Source organism: Falco punctatus (assembly GCF_963210335.1).
Source record: "Falco punctatus genome assembly, chromosome: 7".
Taxonomy (NCBI): Eukaryota; Metazoa; Chordata; class Aves; order Falconiformes; family Falconidae; genus Falco; species Falco punctatus.
The window spans coordinates 70,408,794-70,427,753 of NC_137587.1; the positions used below are offsets into that span (position 1 = coordinate 70,408,794).

The 18,960-nt window shown below is 42.4% G+C and overlaps 1 protein-coding gene across 2 annotated transcripts in view; it reads left to right on the forward strand.

Moving 5' to 3' along the window:
* The window catches only part of IQGAP1 (IQ motif containing GTPase activating protein 1), a 69,407-nt gene that overhangs the window by 2,069 nt on the left and 48,378 nt on the right, over positions 1-18,960 (forward strand). The window lies entirely within an intron of this gene.

The following is an 18,960-nucleotide window of genomic DNA, read 5'->3' on the forward strand; positions in this document are numbered from 1 at the left end:
CCTTGCGCTTACCTTCTCTTAGGCTGAAAACCAAATTCTCGTTTATTTCTCTGTGCATCCTGTTTAACAGTTCTCTAGTACGTTTGCCTGGATTGTTCTGACTTCTCTCTGCTCACTCTGTGTCTTTCTGAAAGTGCACTGCCAAAACAGAGAAGAATCGTTCAACGGGGCATTAACATGCGTACTTACAAAAGCACAAGGATTATTTTGAGTACCCCGATAGATATGCTACTATCCTACATTGTGGCATGCTATCTACATTTTTGTAACGGTGTGATGTAGTAGAGTTTTGCTGAGTTGCTGTCCTTTGCCTTGAAGGTGTGCTGCCTTCACTTGATCCTGCCACATTTGATTATTCCTGGTCTTTGTTAAATATTTTGAAATAATTTTTATCTTGTTCTTGTCCATGTGTGTAGCTTTTGTGTCATCTCCATGTTTAATAAGCATGTAAGCATGCTGTGTTTCTTCATTCAGTTAATGGAAGTATGATCAGAACACAGTAGATGCTATATATGGAAAAAGAACCAATACTAACAATGAATGCATGAAGACTTACTGTTGATATTTTTTCAATATTTTTCAATCTTTTTGCAAATATTCAATCCTGTATGTTGTACATGGGGGGATAGGAATGAGGCAGACCAGTTTGTCTACTCCTTCCCTTCAGCTGGGTCTTTTCATGCCTTTGTATAAATGGAATATTTTACTTGAAATTTCAAAATGTTTTTTTGAAGCTGAGATTGAGACCAAAGATACATTATTGAGATATAATACATAATATGAGAGTAAATTAAAAAAGAGGTCAGGTAATGTTTGTATTGGTGACTCCCTTTGCCCCCAGCACTTCTGAAAGTTAAGGGTAATGTTTTGGGTTGCATTTTGTAATTAGTTGGGAAATGGATTATGAGCTTAGAGTTTCCTTGTTTCTGCGAAGATCTGTGCAAACTAGCGAATGTGTATGCCACAGAAAATAACTTCTGGAGCAGCAGGAAAGTACAGAACATTCATAAAAAATTGATCCGAGTAGTCAACGGCATGTTTTGTCATGGCTCACTGAATACTTCAATCTGTCTTTGTCCTTATATAGATGACATGGATTAAGAGCAAGAAAACTTTCTCTTCCATGGGCTGGGTGATGAATTTGGGATAAATCTGTGTAAGTCTTCCCTGGCAAGACAGATGGGTTCTACTGTAGTGATTTCATTGAGTGGGAAATGCTGCATTTGTGCAAGTTCACTACTGTCAGAGTATAAAGGAAGAATTAATTCCAGGATTTCAGTAGTTTATGCTGCCTTACCAGGAACGTAGTATGTATTTTTGAAGTGGCATCGAGCACCCGGTTTATGCTATAGTCTTTTAGGTGCTTCATAACAATTGTCACTACTATGGATCCACAGAGGCTGCTCAGTTATTAGCAGATAATAATTTTCTGTACATATGGATTTGGATGAGTTTTGAAGTAGTGAGAAAGATCTGACTATATGTCAAAGTAACTCCTTCCCTTTGAATCCAAAGGCTTTAGGAGAAAATGCTGGGTGACGGGGAGAGATGAGTTGCGCTGTAGTCGCTGTCCGTGCTTGAAGGAGCCCTAGGTCCATCACTTGTGGACTCTTTCTGTCACTGGCATCAGAGTACATGCTTTCTGAGGTGCTTGTCTGTTCAATTCCATGTCAGATTTGCAAAAAAAAATCAGGCAAAAATGCCTTACACAGCAACAGCTTTAATATTTTGAATTAAGCTCTTTCTTAATCATGGAGACTTACTCTTTAGACAAATAATTTTTGACTCTTAAGTTTCTTGGCCATCTTACCTTTGCTTCCAAGTGTTGCATTGGTATTGATGAGACTGAGTGGCTGGGCATTTGATTTTGCTGCACCTTGTCAGAACGAAGATACTTTTTTTTTTTTTTTTTTCTCCTCGCTGTTTGGTCTTGGGATGAGCCTTCAGATGTTTCAGTTAATGCCTAGTGGTTGCCAGTATATTTTGTGATGAATGAAGCAACAGCTGTGTTGCTCAAAATGCATGTAGTGGTGTTACAGCCTTCCTCGTATCTGCCTTGGCAGTTGGAGCGTGTTAAGTGGAAGGTCTGCTTGGAGAGCTTCAAATACCCTTTTTCCAACCCTCAACCTATGTTTGCTCAGTGGCCTCCAGGCTGCTTATTCCTACGTGTGTGGGAATTCCTGACTCCTATAGCTGAACCCATACCACTTTCCATAAGAGTTAAAGATTAAGTGACCAGAAGGAGAGGACCAGATGCCTTAGTTTAATAATTAAGATATAGAAGTGAGAGTAGAAAAGCTTGAGTTCATGGTCTACTCCCAAGAATTTTTTTTTTCCTCGCTGAGTAGTCTTTTTGTAAATTGTCCTTTAAATTTCTTTTGTTATTACTAGTACAGCCTGAAAGAGGGCCCTTGGCAGCATTGTTGGAAAGGAGTTTAACAAAAAACACTAAACCAGAACTGTAAGAGATCATTATACTTGAAATTTATGTCCTTGGTCTGAGATTTTCTGTGTTTGACTTCTTTGCCGGTGGTGTAACTGAGGTATAACGTGTGAATTGGATGCTGCAGCATTTTGCTTGTGCTGTTGCTAACAGTGCCTCAGAACTATGGGCGTGGACCGGAGGGTTTATAATCTTTCTTCACAGTAAGAGGTTTTCAGAATGGAGGTTGTATCTGTAAGGAGAGGAGGACCTAGGAGCAGAGAAGGTTATCTGGTGTGCCCTGTGTCACACTCTCAGAAGCTGAAAAGGTGAGTGTTGTAAAGTTGACGGCAGCTGGGGCAGGGCGTGAGGCAGCTGAAGAACAGCTCTTGGTGGTCCCCCTCTTCCCCCTGTAGCCATATTATCGTATTATTTTGTAATATTGCATTCAAACACTGTAGTTGATACTCACTTTTTCTAGAACTTAAAGGCCCGTGAAATGATGTGAATAATAACATGCTGATTTACATTGCGTCAGCAGTGTCAGAGGCTTGCTATCCCTTTAACCAAGCAACATAGGAATCTAGAAGCAGAAATGATTTTGTTTCATAAATGTTAAAATAAGGTAAGATGAAAATTGGCTAGCACCCCATGTCATGCTGAAATGAAAAATCCAGAAAAGCCTTGATTTCTGAACCGTGTGGTATAACAGTGCGTATGCAGTAGCTTTGAGTATTTCATGAAGTTGTTCGGAGTACCTGTCTGCTAAGGAGCAAACATCAGAGGTGTTGTCAGAAGAATAGCAATAACTTGTATGTACTTAATGGTATTCCAGCCTGTCTTGCTTTTTCTTGAGCTGTCACTGTTGCTCCGTTGTTATTTAGCAGTTTTTGACTTCAGCTACTGATGTGCAAGAGTCTGGTGAAACAGGCATTATTCTTGGTAGCTGGAGAAGGGGAGGCAGAGCGTGCAACTAAGTTGCTCAAGATCATGAAAGAGATTGAAATGAAAATTGGAGCTAAAATGGAGATTGTGAGTAGAGGGGCTCCTGTACTATGCTTGGACCAGATACTTCAATCTTGAATAAAAACGGCTTTATGAATAAGTGTTGTGTAATATTTCAAGTTTGGTGTTTTGTGTGTGTGTTTGGTGGTTGTGATTCTTTTTCCTTCCCTGCCCCCGTCTCAATCACAGCAATCTATACAGAAAAGCTGTGGCAGCGCAGATAAAACTGTAAGTGGTAGTCTGTTCTGTTGTAACATGGCAGCTTGTGCTCGTAGAAGGGTAAGGGTGTACTTATGCAGAACAGAAGAAGCCCAAAAGAACTTTTTGTGATCCTTATCTAACTGGTGCACTATAATATTATTCATCTGTGTTGTGTGATAGCCTTTTTTCCTACGTGGGCTACTTATTGGGGTATTGTGGCACTTTCATGATGAAATCGGCATTTTTCCATTTGGAAAAGGCTTTTTCAAGCTTTGTCTTTCAATGTGGAATATTTTAAGTTCTCCAAGTTGGAAACTACAACTTTGTTGCCTCTTTCTCTTGTTTCCTTATCTGGCTTGCTGGGTGATGGGACCATGCTTTTCCCCTGGGATAGCAGGAAATACTTTCCTTCTGGGTTATGCCCTAGCATGGTGTAAGCATTTTAGTGCCCAGATTACGTGGCTTCCAGTAAGCGTGTAACTTCCATTGTGCCTGAGCAGTGCATTTCTTGTATGCATCAGGGTGGAATCTGACCATAGGGGGTTTTTCTTTCTTTCTTTTTTTTTTTCCCCTCTTTTTTGGGGTTTCTTGTAGGTGATGCTTCCTATTGAACAAGCAAAGGGTGCTGCTTGCTCTTTGTTGCTGATTTAATCTGTTCAGGTTTGAAGTATACTATGATTTTGTAGCAATCCCCTTCTTTCTGATAGATTAGAAGATGGCTTAGTGTAAACTGATGATACCATTGAGAGAAATTACTATTTTGTGTCTGTGTGGTAAAGTCTGAAGTATTTCCCATTGGTTGCTTTTCTATAAGAATTACTTTCCTCTGTCCCTCATGCATGCGCTCTCTCTTTAAAGTGGGGAGGAGTTTTTTTTGACAGGAATAACTTGTCTGTGTCTTTAAGCAAAAAATAAACTGAAATTGTTTACTGGAGACCCAGTTAAATTTTGTTTCCTAAATGAAATCTAGTGTTTAAATTAAAAAATCTGGTCTTCATCTTTCTGGGTTTTCAATTCCAGCTTCTGGTTTGAAATGGGTATCATTGTCTCTTGGAATTTGGTGTAGTCATCCAAGATCTGCTTAAACAGGTTTCTTATCTTTAGAGGTGTAGGGTGCCCAGAAGAAAGAAGAGGAAGAATTATAGAGGACCCCACTTTTTGGACAGATTGCACACATTTAGAGTTAGTGCTGGATGGGATGCTCTGTAGAGCTTATTCTGTGAGTAACTGTAATGCTGGATCATCAGTGTCTGTAAAGGTGTAGGTATCAGTTGTTGAAGGAGCTCTTGTTTGAAGACAGAAGTAGTGCACTACGGCTCAAATCTCCCTGTGAGGCAAATGTGATAGTTGCTCTATTACACAGAATTAGTCTCAAGAGGTGACTTCATTGCAAATCACAGATTTGTTTCAGAAAGGCAACAAACTGCGTTGATTCCATTATCTTATTAACCTGAACTTGGAAAAATTAAGGTAGCTTAGTTAAAATATGAGCTTCTTAAGAACAGGGCTGCAATAGAGCGCTAAGTACCAGTAGGGTACTTAGAGAAAAGCAGGATTAGGCTTTCTCACTTACTTTTGTACAGTTCTCAGTGTGCCTTAAATAAGCAAATCGTGTGCAGAATATCTTATTTAAATCCTGCTTACATCAATCTGCAAATTAGATACAGGCAAGTTTCCTGTGGGTTTTGAAGCTTAGAGTTAGTGCGCTACCTCTTGGAGGATTCTGAGGGTGAAGTGCTAATAGCAGTTTGTGGAGTACAACCTAGGGGGTGTAAACCAGAGCTGCAGTTGAAGAATTTAAATTTTGTTTGTATTGTAAATCTTGAGACAGCAAGAATTGTAATGCGACTCTGGATTACCTCAAATAAACCCAAAACAATCCTCACCTTTCTTTTTTTGTCTGAGCTCATTCATTTTTTCCTTTCTTTTCTATTTTCTTTTTTCTTCATGTCTTGCTTTCTCTCCTCAAACCTGACTTTGTAGGATGGGGTTTCTTTCAGCTTTTTTTCTATTTGCATTCATATTCTAATGTCCAGGGTGTATGCAGCACAGCTACAGTTTAGTGTCCTTCAGTGACTTATGGGCAATTAATTGTATTACCTCAGAAGCATAGAAATTATTGCAACTTTGCAAATAACAGGAAAAGATAATGCAGTGGATCTTAAACTGTTCACAGGCTAGGTATGAAACATATTCTGTAGTTATGATATGTGAAAGCTCTTTTGCCTTAGTGGCTCAGCCTGCGTCTAGATTTAACCCGTCAGATCATAGTGGTCCCCTCCTAATAATTGCTGGTCAGTATTGCATGCTGGAAAAGATCTAAAGATGGAATTGATTATGTTTAGAAAACATCTGCAGTAATTTAGTTAGTATCCTGTAGTGGAGAAGCTAAGAAAGAGTTCCTCTTACTGATGAGGTCTTCAGACTTCGATGGGAGGCAATCTGAGACCTTTGAATGGCGTCTGTCTGGTTTGACCATGTTTTATTTCAAATATATAACTCCTCTTTGGAGTTGTTCTGTTTTTATTTTCTAACTTTAGAATGAGGCTTGCTTTTTTTTGTTTTGTTTGTGAAACCATCTGTAATATTGAAGTATAATTGGATTTTTACAGTTGCAGAGTCAAGAGAGAAATAAGCTCATTCACGAATTGATGTATTTGTAGATATATTTGTATGTCAGGAGTCTTAATATATTCATGTATAATCCAAGTCACAGTATCACAGGAACTGGCATTTGGCTGAAAATGATTTACAGAATTCCCACCCAAAGTGACCCCTCTAGATCAGCTGAGTGGGTGGGAAGGTCACTAACTGACATAGCAGAACTTCTACGTGGCATAACCAGGGTTCCTCTTTTTATTCTAGTCTCATCAAGAGTTTTTTGGGTTTTTTTATTTCCTTGTATTTCCATTTTATTCCCACTTGTAAATTGGGTCACGTACTGTTTTTTGGGTTGGTTATTAGTTTGCTGGGGGTCTCGTGTGTGTGGTGTTTTGATTTCTGCTTCTGCGAGATATGGTGCAGGTCTCGTGTTAGATTGTAACCCAGAAATAGGTAACACTTTGTTAGAAACAGTTGTAAGTTGAAGTAGTTGCGTTTTAGCTCTCAGCACTTCATCTGGGGCTTCTTATCAGCTCCTGTTTGGACTTGACAAGGTATTTCTCTACAGTTCCTGTACTGTTTCATTGATGACCTCATGCAGCTGGCAGGGAGTGGCTGTCTGGACTGGAAGTGTCTTGGAATGCACGTTCAGAACTATATTTTTCTAAGAAGTGGGTGGAGGGAGGTGGGGGGAGGAGGACAGTGGTGGAGTACCACCATTCTTGCCTCACGCTGAATACTTTTTTTTTTAAATTTTTATGACTCACTGGAAATATTAATGAAAGGCAGGCCAGGAGGAGAGAAACAGCTGTTTGCACAGAATTCAATTCCTAGACCAGGATTTTGCTGTTTGGACGGTGGTTTCTGAAGGAATATTGTATGTAATGCAGGAAGAGAGCAGCCCAAAATAACCAAAGCAAGTAGTTGTCATGTAACGGTTCTTGACTATGGGGTACTGTGGAGTGCTGCTTATAACCCTTAATTACAAGAAAACGACTTAGTTTGGAGGTGATAACTTTAGTGATATTATACCTTCCAAGCATTTAAGCCTATTCAGTTTCCAATGGTAGGTGATCAAGGCAGTTAGCTTTGGCAACACAATGGTTCATTTTGCCTCGAAAACTATTTTTGCATACCTGATAAGTTCCTCACAGATACGTGCTTGGTACTCATCTGAAAGCTCTTCTTTTTGGCAAATGTAGCAAATGTGATAGGAACCCTATCAGCAAGAGCAAATACTAAGGTAATTTGTACCAGTTGTTGGCAGGTTTGCAGTGGAACTTTTACTTTTTAATTTTATTTATTTATTTCTTTACTTTTATGGAGGTGGGGGGAAAGGATTTCACTGCCAGAATATTATTATGGTCTTTGGTTCAAGCTGCATGTTGCCAGAGAGGGTGCATCAATCATCGGGGAAAAATCTGGCTTATGTTACTTGCTAATCCTTTTCTTTTTGGTATCTTTGAACTGAAAATGTCTCTGTGGATGATGAGAATCTTCTGGGACCTTTTACCTGTGGGCAGCACTTGTTTTTCTAGCTCTTTGCTTGAGAGACAGAGTCTTTTCCTGCACAAACTGTAGTGAAATGCTTTTGAATTTCCACCTACTTCTCTAGAACAGAACACTCCTGATGTGACAAGTTATCTTACTTTGTTGTTGTTTCCTCTCTGAGAGATCATCTTTTATCTTGGGCGATTTGTTTGGGGCTTTTTTTGTGTGTGTGTGTGTTCAGAGGTGGTAGAATGAGTTATTTTAGAGAGAAGTGTGTGTTTGGGATTTTTGCATGGCTGTCTAATGCCCGTGCTCAGGTGAATTGGATAAAGGATTGAGGCTGTCTGCACATTTTCTCGTCTGATCCTCTGTAAGAATGAGTGTCAAGTCTGCTATGTAACTTAACTAAAACCGTTTGAAATTCACATATAGAGGGAATAATCTGCTGGAGTATGAGATCCCTCTTCTTTCAATAAAATGAATAGTATGATTTGCCCCCAAAATGCCATACCTGTGGTGTTGGCAATACTTAGCAGTGCAAAAGCCTTTAAGCCAGAGCTTCGTCCATTCTTTCAGATGGCAAATGCAGGCACCGTGAGGGGTGCTGCCCTTTTGCTCTGGCTGCTTTTTCCTCTGCTGTGGTACAGCTGCAGCCATGCATATTTTGCTTGGCACACCTGTAGGGATTGCAATAGCAGGGCTAACTGGATGTGAATGGAAATGTCTAGATGCGGAGGTACCCTGTGCGATGGGGGAAGGGCTGTTGGAATGACTGGTGTTTACAAGTGCCCGGCTAGCAGCTAGTCATCAAGACCCCAGAATGTTTGTGTTCGGTTTCACGAGACACCCTTTGGAGACAGAGCACAGTGAGCAAATCCTGGTGAGTCATGGAGGTGGCACAGGACAGAGGTAGTCATCACTGCCAGCTACAAACGCCTGTGAAAAGGCCCATCTGTAACGTGTTAAATCTGCATGTGGTTGCTAGCTGAGGAAGAGCCCAGGAGATGAGGAGAACTTGACAAACAGCATCCATCTGTTGCCCTCCGTGTCAGGGCAAAAGATCCTGGACCTCCTAATGCTTGTTGTTGAGCTGGGTGTAATGGCCTGCTGCTGGGTGGACAGCCTGAACGTCCTCCTGGTTGCCTGATGGCTGGACAGACTTCTTGGGCACTAAATGCTTTGTGGTGCGTGAGACTGAGTGAAACCTGGTTGGTTTTCAGTTTTTGTCAAGTACAATCAGCTTGCTCCTTCTATAAGGTCTGGCATGTTTTGCTGTGTCATTGGTACGCGGGTATAACTGCACCTCCTACACGCCTGCCACCTTTACAGCTTCAATAGACACTGGTTATAGACCTAAGTGGAATTCCAGACCTTTTTGTTTTCTGGGGCAGTGACAAAGATTTCAATTTCCCTTTCAGCTCAAAGCTGTTTGAGTTGAAATTGAGAGTGCTGCTTTTGATGGAGAACTAGAGAAGAGAATTATAAACCAGTGGACAGTCAAAATGTGCTTTAGGGAACAGATCTTGCTCATTAGAATATTTCAAATTACCGTTCTGATTGTTTTGTGGTAATTGCTAGTGTAATTTTAATAGCTGTAAAAGTACCTGACTTAACACGTCATACCGATTTGAGCAAAGCCCTGTGTGTTCACAGGTGTGATTTCAGCTTTACCTGCTTTAGAAGACTTTAAGGGGCTGATCTTGAACACTGAGTCTCTTGATGATGGTCTTGTTTTCCAGGTTGTTGATTGTTAAACCATTGCGGAAGCCAACTTGCCTCCCCTTTCCCCCGGTGGATTTGAATATGTTCTTTGAAGAGTGGAATTCTAAATAAGTATTGTTGGTGCCTTCCTTTAGCTTGGACACCTGCTGCCTGGATGTGCTGGTGTCCCTCAGCCCGATTTTGTGAGCCCTGTTTTTGCAGGGTGAGTTGTCGGGCAAAAGGTGGTCATGTTTGCAGTTCTGTCTGTCGGTGCAGGGTACTAGACAAGATGGGGAAAACCAGTTACACAAATCCTGACCCCGAGGGTGAGCGAACCTGGTGGGGAGCTGGGAAAGGGAGACGGCTTCTCTCCCTTGAGGTTTTGTTGTTCTGACTGGAATGCTTGGTATTCTGAAAATCTGTGCGCGGTGTAATTTCTCATTTTTGTAGTATGAACTGAGCAGCTGGATAGCAGTGTTTGCTGGCTCGTTTCCAGCTTCTATTGGCGGTGGTACTGAATATACTGCTGAAACGCAGTTTGACAGAGGGTTCTGCCCTCTTCTCCTTGCAGTTTTTCTACAATCTACCAGATTCTTGCCAAATTTTCCTGTTACAGCAGCCGCATGAATAGATGTTATCGCAACCTCTATTGCTTAAGGAAGATGAATCATTTACTGTGTCAGAAATCCTTTGAAGCAAACTACTCTTTACTAAAATAAAAGTCCTTTTCAGCACAGGGACAGGTAAGTTATTTAAAGGTCCTTGTTTTTCAAAATGTAGGTATCCAGGAATTGTGAAACTAGCTAATTAACCGCCAAAACCTGAAGCATATGAATGTTTTGGGGTTTCTACTGTTGCAGTTTTTTATTCTGGCTTTGAGAGGTCAGGTGCAAATTTTCCACTTATTTTCTTGAGGATAAAACTGTTGTTCTGCCTTTTGCTTACCCTCCAGACTACTGAAAGGAGAAGAGAGAAAGTGTTTCAGTCTTTCCCCAGGCACTCTATAAAGTATTAAAAAAGCCCATACCTCAGCCTTTTTTTTTTTTTTTTTTTTTTTTTTTTTTTTTTTTTTGGGACCCAGCCCAGACTGGATGACTGTGTGACTCTACGCATCAGTGATGGAGTTAGGCCATAAAGGTATCAAATGCTGATACTTTTTTTTTTTTTTTTTTTTTGAGGCTCCAGGTACTGAGAGGTCAGGCAGTATCTAAGTAGATTGTTCCAATTGATTAAAGTTTGTGTGATTTCCAGTACTTTTTTCTGCTTTAGCTTCTAGCTGTTGCTTCTTACCGTCTTTGGCTAGTGGAGACTCCTACTCTTGCCAATACTCTTATCTGTATTGGTACTAGTTAAGAGTGATTAAATATTCTCTAATAGCCAGTTTGCTGACCTGGCAAAAATAATCTGTCCTTTTCCTTTGGATGGCAGGTGGGGACAATCTTAGTTGGGCGACTGGGCTGAATCTGCTTGCTGAGACACAAGGGCCTCCAGGATGCCAGGGAAACAGCTGGAGTCTGTTGCTGCAGTCAGAGAAAGAGATTTATCTTTTGTAGGTGTGCCTTGATATGGCCACTTTTATCTCCATGCAGTTTTAGATTTATCATCTGTGCCTAGACACTTATGCCTGTTCTTGCTTCCTGCTAGTTTATTACTCTGGTCAGGTGGCTGTCTCTCTTTGGTTTCCCCTTGAGTTTCCTTTTCCCAGTACATCAAATTCAAGCTTGTTTTTGTTTTCAGTGCATGTCATAGGTAATAATTTTTTCCCTACTACTTTCACTTGGCCAAAGACAGTAGCTTTGGTCAATTCACGTTCTGTATCTTCCTCCTGAAGATTTCTTTTACCTCCAGCTGGTGTAAAACTTCTGCCTTTCCCTCTATTTAATGCCTTCTGCAGCAGTGTCTACAATCCTTCACTAGATTTCAGAGTGCCAAAGTAGGTTTTTTTCTTTTTGCTTTTTGGAGTATGCTTTCTTTGTCCAGTGCTCACCTTTGGGTTTTTTGTGTGTTGCATGTGTTATGGCATGTTGGGGGCTGTCTGGGGCAGGGATGGCTTGGACAATAATGGGCTGAAGCACAGTGAATGGCTTGTGCATAATCGGGGTTTCTGTGTACCACAGTAAATAGTAATTCCTTTGTCTGGCTGCTCTGGAGGACCACTTTATGAAGGGGTATTAAAGAGGACTCTTTTTCTTGTTGTGGTGGGTTGACCTTGGCTGGCTGCCATGTGCCCACCAAGCTGCTGCTCTCGTTCCCTCCCCTTGACTGTACAGGGGGAGAGAGCATAAGACAGAAGACTGCTGGGTCAAGATAAGGACCGGGAGAGATCACTCAGCAAGTACCATCATGGGCAAAACAGACTTGGGAAAACTGATTTAATTTATTCCCAATTGAGTCAGAGTAGGATAATGAGCAATAAGAACAAACCTTAAATCGCCTTCCCCTTATCCTTCCTGTCTTCCATCGCCTCAACTTCACTCCCGACTGCTCTGTCTCCTTCTCGTGTGGTGCAGGGGAATGGAGTTGTGGTCAGTTCATTAGGTGTTGTCTCTGCCCATCCTTCCTCCTCGTGCTCTTGTTCCTCTCCAGCGTGGCGTCCCTCCCGCAGGAGGTAGCTCTTCAAAAACTTCTCCAATGTGGTTCCTTCCCACAGGCTGCAGTTCTTCACAAACTGCTCCAGTGTGGGCCCTTTCCACAGGGTGCAGTCCTTCAAAGTGGACTGCTCCAGCCTGGGTCCCTTGCAGAGCCACAGCTCCTGCCAGCAAACCTGCTCCAGCCTGGGCTCCTCTTTCCATGGGGCCACAGGTCCTGCCAGGAGCCAGTTCCAGCGTGGGCTGCCCACGGGGTCACAGCCTCCTTCGGGCATCTCCCTGCTCTGGTGTGGGATCCTCTACAAACTGCAGGTATATGTATATGCTATTCCACTGCTAACCTCCATGGGGTGAGGGGCACAGCCTGCCTCACCATGGTCTTCACCACAGGCTGCAGGGAATCTCTGCTCCGGTGCCTGGAGCACCTCCTGCCTCTCCTGCACTGACCTGGGCGCCTGCGGGGCTGTGGCTCTCATATATTCTCCTCTCTCCGAGCTGCTGTTGCACAGCATATTTTTCCCCTTTCTTAAACACATTATCCCAGAGGTGCGACCAGAGTCACTGCCAGGCTCAGCCTTGGCCCGCGGTGGGTCCATCTTGGAGCTGGCTGGAACTGGCTCTGTCTGACATGGGGGCAGCTTCTGACACCTTGTCACAGAAGCCACCCCTGTAGACCCCCCGCCACCAAAACCTCACCATGCAAACCCAATACACCTGTGCAGACATAAGCGTGCCGTGTGAGGACACTTGGGCTTTTCCTGGCTGGAGGGGAGATTAAGGCTTGTACCAGGCCTGCCTGTACCGGTTAAGAAAAGCTCTCTCAATGCTAAAGAAGTTGTTTGCATGTGTCCTTGATATGTGGTGTGTTTATGTGGCGTTGCCCTGCTTGGATACACAGGGGTTATCTCGCCTTAGAGTGCTAAAAGCAAAATGGGAGAAGAGAGGTTGGATTCTGTTGGATGTGTGTTGTCTGTGTCTGGAGCAGTGCTGGCACTTGGCTGTTCCTCTTCCGAATTCCTGCAGCGTGCGAGTGAGGGTGCAGCTTCAAGGTTTGCATCCTGCGAGCTGGCTGTCAGTATCTGGGTGAGGTCTAAGACCATGTGGCTCATGGTTAAGGGAAAGAAAGAAGTATGTTAGTTTACAAAAAACTTCTTTTAAAAGACCTTCTTGAAAATTACCTTCTGTTTTGTAATTGATTGCAGTATATAGAATGCGATCGGTTTGGAATGTTTTGTTCAGTCTTGTAAATGGTAGAGACATGAGAGGGAAAAAGTGCAAGAAAGCTTATTTTATTTAAGTCCATGAGAAGAATGAGGATTTTTCAGTTAAGGAGGAAAAAAAAAAAAAAAAAGCTCACACAGAGCAATAGCTTCAAAGATCTAAAAAGTGAAATGTTATTTAAAAAGATGTTCTTGCAGGTTAATAGCTGATCTTCACTGATTACTACAGGAGGTGGGAACTGGCGTACATAAGTACTTCTGAATGTTTTGCTAGATATCCATAGGCATTTCTGGTTATGAGTCTGATTTAGGTTGCCTAAAACCTGTCTGTTCATTGATTATAGTTAGTACGACTTTTTCCTGAGTGTTAAAGCAAAACATTCAAGTCCTGTGTACTTTCTGTGTGTGAGATACAGCTAGTGAAAGCAAATCTAAGGCCCGTTTTTATGCATTGTAATAGTTTTGGAATTCCCAAATACATTTTTGCACATTAGATAAACTCACAAACATGGCATTCATAAACTACTTTGAAAATAAAAGTTCCATCAATTAACACATGCTATGTACAGTCACGTAGGTAAGTATGAATAGATACAGCCATATTTAGCTGAGCAGTCGGTTACCTCGTTTCATAAAAGGCTGTTGATTTGCATCTCTCTTACCGGGCTTTGTCAGAGACCGGGTGTGGGGCTGTGTGGGGTGGGAGCTTCTGGCCTGACACCACGAACAGGCATCGGGCAGCTGTGGCCTGTGCCTGCCTTGGTGATCGCTTCCTGTGGTAAATATGGCTGAGGTGGCTGGAAGGCAGCAGCAACAGCTGTGCTCACCAGATTGCTAGACTGGATAGTCATAAAGTGCAGGCAGATGCTATCAAAAAAAAAAAAAAAATAGAAAGGGAACAGAAGTGAGCGTAGAGCAGTTGCCTAGTGGAGATGCAGATGATCCTGCAGCAGTTTGGGAGGCTTGAATTTTCTAAAGCTATTTGTCCCTGCCCCTTTCTGGCATTTGGTTGGTATGCTTTCACCTCTATTTTGTAACTTTCGTTGTGCATTTGGGAATGTGGTGACTCTGTGTGTGTGTGTGGATAAAATCCTAAGGAGAGATTCTCCCCCCCCCGCCCAGTTCTCTGTGGGCAGGAAAATACTAAGTTATAGTAAGTGCTTGGGTATGCCACCTGCCTGGCTAGTTTTGGCTGCCTGTCTGGTGTATTTTGGTGTGAGAAAAGAGCAGGGAGCCAAGAGTGAAGGCTGTTACGTGGTGGTAGCTGTACTGTTTAGATGAAGTAAAACTTTGGTAATCTTCGCTAGCTAGTTTGGAGGTGTAAGCAATAAACTCTTGCAGGGACCTTTTACTTCAAGGGCAGTAAGCAAAAAGGTTTCTTGTTCTGATAAATGAAGTGGGAGAATGCATTGCTGTAGGTCCAGCTTGGAATTACAGAGGTTTATTTGAAGACACGGTGTACTCTGGGGCTTCTCAGTCTTTCTGTAGGTGATTGTGTTTAAAGAACTGTGTTAGTTTCCAGTGAGGTACCAGTATCCCCAGGGATCTTGGCCTTGATGTTCTGGGGTTAGCTCATTTAACCATCACTTGGAGGCCTGCTCTTCCAGGAGCTTGTATAGAATCCCAGCCTGACGTGCAGCATTGGGTGAAAGGATCCTGGTGTTTGTGCATCGCAGTTCCATGCCCTTCCTAACGACTTGTCTCTACTTAAAATCAGGATAGCTGTTTCCTTAGGGAGTATGTTGGCAGTCCCTTAGCTGACTGCTTGCTGGGCACGTTTGGAGTAGGAGCCTCTCTGAGGTTGACAGGATGTCACTTCAGCAGCGGGATGAGCTGTAAGGCTCTCGCTGCTTAGAATCTTTTTTTTTTTCTGAGCTGTGTTTTTTAGCATGGAGTACTGTCAATCACTCTTTCTTTGAGCTATACTCATTCAGGATTTACAAATACAAGTTTGTAATCTTGGACACCATGAATGCTGTATCTTTAACAGGCTGAAGGAGTCCAGTGTGCTCTCTGACCTCTGTTTGCACAGCAAAGGACACCTGTACTGTTTATGTTGACACACAGGTGTTTGTTACACATGGTATTGGACTCTTAAGAACCTTCTCAAGAGTGCCAGTAATCATTGTGCTGTGAATACCTTCCAAGAGTATAAATGAGTTGGGTGTTTTTGAGAAAGACCTTTGAAGCTTTTTTTTTTTGTCAGCAGTTTTGTTGCTAAACACTACATGTAGCTTTTGCACAGCTTCCAAGTTCCAACCACAGTTAATGGTTGAGCAGCTCTTCAGTCCCTTTTCTGACAGCAGCCAGGTGCCTCTCCACGTCCCGGTGCAGGCTGAGCAGTGCTGCCTGGAGTTGCCTACATTTTAGATGTTAGGGGGTGAACGCTTGAAAGGGGAAGGAACTGGAAATAACTCTTGAAGTTCTTCATGGCATTTTCAGTACATCCATTCAAATCGCATCATTTCTTTTCTGTTTAATTTTGGGTATTGTGAGATTAGAAGTGAAGAGCGTAAGATGCACTTTCTGTCTGTATAGGGATATAGCAGCAGGCAATGGGTGAATACCCATAGGGTTGCTTTGAAAGCACAAAAAGATCACCTTGTTTCAAGAATTTGTACCCACCGTGTGAGCATGCACGTGGAGATCACCTCTTGAGGCTGTGTTTGAAGAGCAATCTTGGGCAAATAGCCTGCCTATTTCATGGTTTTGAGAAGATGTGTAAGACAGTAACTGTGCATAAGACTGTCTGTGTTAGCAGAGCACAAGTCTAGGCAGGCTTGCTTTGCTCATTAAAATATATTGGTATAGTATACAGACAGCGTTACAAAGAGTGGAGGATAAATATCATACATGCCTGGAAAGAGAATCAAGCTCTGTGTCCCTCCAGTCCACCTCTAGACCTCCTTCAGGAGATAAAGCATATTCAGCCTCCTTGAAGGAGGAGACAACACCCTTCTGAGATGGAGTTGGTAGGGGACCACTAGAAGCAAGCAAGGGCTGTGGCACTGACATGCTGGCAAAGAGAAGATTCCCGTGATTCTGGCCCGTGATCAAGAACTCTGTGGCTAGTGCTCCCAAACCAGAGGCTCAGAATTTTGCGTTGAGGTTCACTTTGCAGCTTTCCTGCTAATGAAATTGCTGAGGTGTGCAATAAGCAGAATGTGTTGTGGTCCTGTGGACAGCTGCGCTTCAGCCAACACTTGGTATTGGTAGCAGACTCTGATACGAAGGGTATTGGTTATCCTTTAGCGTGATGTTAGTGTTATGTACTTTATCTTAGAGTTCTTAATGGCTACCAGTACTGAAGTACTCTTGAGGCCGACATGGTGGAAGCGACCACTGGGTGCAGACCTGGATGGCGTGTTGGGCTGCAGTCTGGTCTCAGAGTTGAAAATGTCACTGGCTAGGTCTGTGTGTGAAAGGAAGAGCCGTTGTCTTGAAGCTCTAGGCCAGCTGAATGTTAGAAAAAGTTATTTCTGGCCTCTGCAAGTGACTAACTTTATCTTGAAATTACTACTACTTAGTAATGATCAAGAAGTGAGCTTTCCTCGTTGCTTGATAAGGGTTACTTTGTTTTTATTTTTGACTGTTAATGCCTTCTGTGTTTTCTATGTCATGTTCTGTTTTGGTTTTTTGCTGGAACAAAACTGGGAGCCTTGTCATGAAGCGAGCAGCGTTGCTTGCAGGGTTTGTCCAGTTTTTTTATTGTCTGCTCTGCTATTTTTGTTTATTAAATTGAGTATTGTTGCAACAGTTTCTGGGGAGATGGGTTGCTAGTTCTTCTTCCTCAGACTTATCTATAATCAGTTTGCGAGGAAAAGAGTGACTTTTTCTTTCTTTCCCCTATTTTTTTCCATTGTCTCGGAGTTAGCCAGGCTTCTGACATTTTCACAAGTGTGAGAGCAAAATGTGTGATCGATGTTAAGTTTCCCCTGTGTCTAAACTCCAGTTCTGGTTAAAACTGGTTTATGATAAAAGTCTGAAGATGGATTACTTGAGCCTGGCTGCCTGGTGGTACCTGATGTTATGTTTTTGGTGTTGTGTCTTCTCCAGGAAGGCCTGGCTCTAAATGGCAGCTGGTGGTAGCAGCTGCATGTAGATATTCAAGGATCCTTTTTCTAGGAGGGTGATCTGTATTTTGCGGTTGTAGGACTGATTAGAAAGGTGCAATGATCACTTTGAAATAGCTTCAGTAAAATTGGAGAGTCCAACATTACCTATGCAGTCATGTGATTAAATTTGAGTGAAGAACTGATTCTGCGTTAAAAATTCTCTTCTGTGTGCTGGCAAGAGGGAGGGAAGGTTTTGGAAACTGCTGCAGTAGCAAAAAAGAATTGAAGGTTTCTGTGGAAAGCGTATTGATGGCAAGTTGTTCTGATGCCTTATGTCTGAAGGGAGCAGAGGTTGCTGCCCATCAACCAGGTGTCCCCCCCTAATTGCCACGAGACGTGAGAAGTGCTTTCCTCTTGTTCGTCTGGAAATTCTGCATTGATTTCTGCCTTTTAAGGATGACAGGTGTTAATTTTAATATGAGTATGTGAGCTTTTAAATGTAAAAGGTACTGCGTAATGCTTTCTGGAAACGTGGCTTTGTCCTCTGGCCTAGCAAATGGTTAAGCAATGCCGCACCAAGCCAGAGCATTATTGTATGTAAATTGCCTTAGTTTTGTAGTTATATTAACACCCACTTAGGAACCTGTTGAAACAGGTATGAGTACATTGAGACAGCTTATGTTCTAATTATGGGCTATTTATCTTACTTTATGGAGATGCTTAAACGGAACGCCTCTATGGCCTTCAGTAAGGTATTAAATGATGTGGTTGCATGTCCCTTCTACTTTCATTTTAGGTCTTCCTGGGTTGAACAAAGTGGGTGGGTTTTTTTGTTGCTCCAGTAAGTCTCTTGGCAGGGTATTATGAACCCTGTTGCTAGCATTTGGACTCTTCCAGGGTTGGAGTAGCTTGGTCCTCTCAGGAGTCTGGTTGTAATGATCTAAGGCATGGAAGTGACGTTACAGAAAGCTCTTGCCCCACTGAGGAGGAATGGGCAAAAGGGGGCTTGTTCAGGTGGGAAAGCGTTGGGCTACATCACGAGAGGTTCCTTCCAGCCTCAGAGATTCTGTGAAGTTTGGGTTGAGGCAGCACAGTCAAAGTCACAAAACAATGTATGTATATCACATTATAAAGGAAAGTATGGTACTAAGACTCGTACTATAGGAGACTGTTGAGAAGCTTGCAGGAAAGCTAATTCTTTCCTGGCTAAACTGGGCTCAAAGTAACAACTTCCTATACACGCAAACACACTTTTTCAAGTTCAAAATTGTTATTTACTGTTTAAGTGCACTATACCTGAAGTACTAAATATAAGGTCTATGAGACTTTCTGAGGTTATTACTACTATTTTCACTTGAACTAGAGGGACTGAGCATCTTTTGTCTTGTGGAAGCTTCTCTAATATGGTTATTTTGATTTGTATCTTATTTGGAACTCCTCTGACATGTAGCCCCTGCCATCTATGACTTGTACGTGTCCTGAGTTGATGCCTTCTGTGCTCCCGTCCCTTTACTGCATAGAACTTGTAAGCTGTTCACATTGAGTACTGAACTCCTGTCAGAACTTGCTGAACTGGTTTGCTTTCTGTAACTTGTGCTTTGACTCAGTTCCTTACTCCCTTAACATGTCCTTCGGGTTGTATTTGTTTTCTGTACCTTACAGGCTTTGCATAAACA